Genomic DNA, 2,927 nt, shown 5'->3' on the forward strand with positions numbered 1-2,927 from the left:
CCTCTCTCTCTCTCTCACTCACTCTCTCTCACACCCTTTCTCTCTTTCTTTCAGTCTCTCTCCCTCCCGGCTCTCAGGAGGTAACTCATATATTTCAACAGTTTCCCCATTTTGCTATCAAAACGCCTTCAAAGCTCGCCTGGGGCTATCAGGCAACGCACAATTAATGGTTTCCTCCACGAAAAGTCATCATGTGTGTTCCTGCCAAAGATATCAAAAGAATTGGTTTAGTAAAAAACAATCAGTTGTCTCTTACGACAGTACTGTTTGGTTCCGCAAGATCATTCTTGTTTACGTTCTTTGCCTGAAAAAAAGATTTAGATTGTTTGTCAATGTGTGAAAATTACGCGTGATTCAACGACTTTCCAACCATCATTTTGGGCGGCATAAACAAATTAGCAAAGACGATAACAATTCAATCAGTTCACGGATTGATCTGTGCAACCCAAGTGTGCAACAAAGGCCGACACTGTTCAGGTCATTTGGAACTAAAGTCATTTCAATTCCCTAAGACTAGGAGTCTGGAAAGGCAAAACATTCAGCCGAAGAAACAGGTGCAAGTTAACTTAGTAGTCGGTGTTTTGCTAGAGCCTAGGGGTTTTTTTTCGGGGGGGGGGTATTTCTTATCTTCATGGCTGACAATTATGTTCACCTTACGTAAACTCAGAAAAAGAACAAAGGTACAGATATTTAAAATGGGGATAGGTGGAGGGAAGGGGGGGGGGGATTAAATAAATGAAATTTATCTGCCGTATGCTAAGAGCGATTTGGCTCTTTTGAAAAGTGTGAACAATTTATTTGTGCCCGGGCCAAACTGCAAAATCATTTTTTTTTTTAAAGAACCCAACGTTTAGAAGAAAAACCAATAAATTATTTCCGAGAAAAGCCAAAGAACAGCAAATGACAAGACAAAGAAATGAAAACCAGAAAATGCAGTTTGTTGAAAATGATTTCCTCGGAAATCTACAGGGATATCGTTTACCCGAAATTGGTTTCTCTGTTTGTTCTCCCCATTTACGTTTCTCACTTTTGAAATCCTTCCTCATCGACACACAAAAAAGAAAGCTTTTTTCATCAAGACAAAAGAAGCCGGTGCTCAGACCAAGACACTGCAGAACGCAATTCTCACATCCGTCTGCTTTAGTCATTTAAAGTACAGCTTCCCGAAACGTCTCCTTTGTTTCGTCCCTGTGTATCACCGACATAATTATAAGCAACCTTACTCGTCTTTCTGACAAGCTAAAGCGCGCGAGGCTTGTGCTTCTTCTCCCGAACCGGGCTTGAGTGCTAAATTTCTTAACCTCAAATTTGATGATTTTGAAGTGGTTTAAGTCAAGGGGGAGGCAATTGGCTAGCCAGGTGGCACGTCTAGAAGAGTTCTACCCCCTTCACGGGCTTAAACAGAGTTTTCCCAAGCGATCCCGAGGCGTCTCTGTGTGTTTTAATAGGCAGTTATGACGAACACCGCGGAGAATACGCTACGCTGGGGCCTGTATTGCAAGAAACTATCAACATAAAAATTAATAACTGCCAGTATCCCATCAGTTGGGCTCCCTGGACGATGAGCAAACATTCTACGGCCTGCAGATGTTCAGGAACAGGTGAACACAGGCCAATTATTTCTTTTCATAACGTTTGTTTTCCGAAAAAAATACAGGCAATAATCCCATATAAAAGGTTCGCATCTTCACGGCCAAATGGAGCTCATTTCAGCGACCTTGTTATGATATTTTGTATTCGCTTTCCTTGAAAATATATCGAATTCATTATTTGGAATGGCCAGTTTAGTCAGCTGTGCAGTTTGAGGTATTCTTTCCTCTCTCTCAAAGAGCAAAAGTTAGAGTAAGAAAAAAGTTACCAACGTTCACAGGAGCAGAGCAGGTGGGCTTTTCCGTAATGAAATACCCATGTAGTGGGCGAGAAATTCGCTCCGAGAGTACAGGTGCGTGGACTTCAGAATGGAAAAGGCCAAAGTACATTTGAGAGGTCTTTTTTCTAAGGCTTTGAAAAGAAATATAAACAGTTGCCATTATAATTGCAGGTCTTTGAGAGAAATAAAGAAAGCCATCCTATTGAATCAAAATGACTATTTCTGGAGAATAAATGAAACAAGAGACTGATTGTGTAACAGACAGATAACCCAAAGAAATAGGAATGGCTAGGAATGGCTATCTTTCGAGTTGAGGGATGTTTTATATTTAAAGTTAGGTTGTCTCACTTTGTTTTTATAATATTAATGTTTGTACACCCATCAACAACAAAATTAGATCCTTTAAGAGGCGAGTTTTGACCCTGCTTGACAGGTCCAAACCATGCTGAGAGGGATACAATGGTTTAGCGGAGAGATCGAGGTACGTGATAAAAATTCTCCCCACACGGGAATTCAACTCGGTCTTCTACATTCCAAGAAACACTTGACCAACTGCTACACCACGGACGCCGGTTCTTTTAACTTCAGGAGAAAAAAATTCGTCCAAACTGCCCTTAAAAGGGGATGCTACGTTGACTCAGTTAAAAGCATGTCAGGGTCAGATACGGATGGGGCTAGTTCAAATCTTTAATTGAGCTTTCTTGGACTTTCATTGTTTGGAAAGTTTCAATGGCTCTCTAACCACCATTCTTATAAGAAATATCTGTAAAATAAGAAGGTACTCCCGTTAAATAACCGTATTACCTTGCATAGACTGAACCCATTCATGTCATATTGTGCTCCAGATAGGTCTAGAAAAGATTGATATCAGAGGACAGGGGAAGTATTAAGGGCATGTGCATTTCATTCTTTACCTCAATTTTTTAGGACCCATGAAATGTACGATAGAAAATGAGAAACTATAATATCAAAGAAAATTCAAAGAAAACGTTGTATTCACTGAGACTCTATTCTAGACTCTCATTCTCTCTCTCTCTCTCTCTCTCTCTCTCTCTCT

This window comes from Aplysia californica, unplaced genomic scaffold (assembly GCF_000002075.1).
Source record: "Aplysia californica isolate F4 #8 unplaced genomic scaffold, AplCal3.0 scaffold00001, whole genome shotgun sequence".
In the NCBI taxonomy this organism is placed as follows: Eukaryota; Metazoa; Mollusca; class Gastropoda; order Aplysiida; family Aplysiidae; genus Aplysia; species Aplysia californica.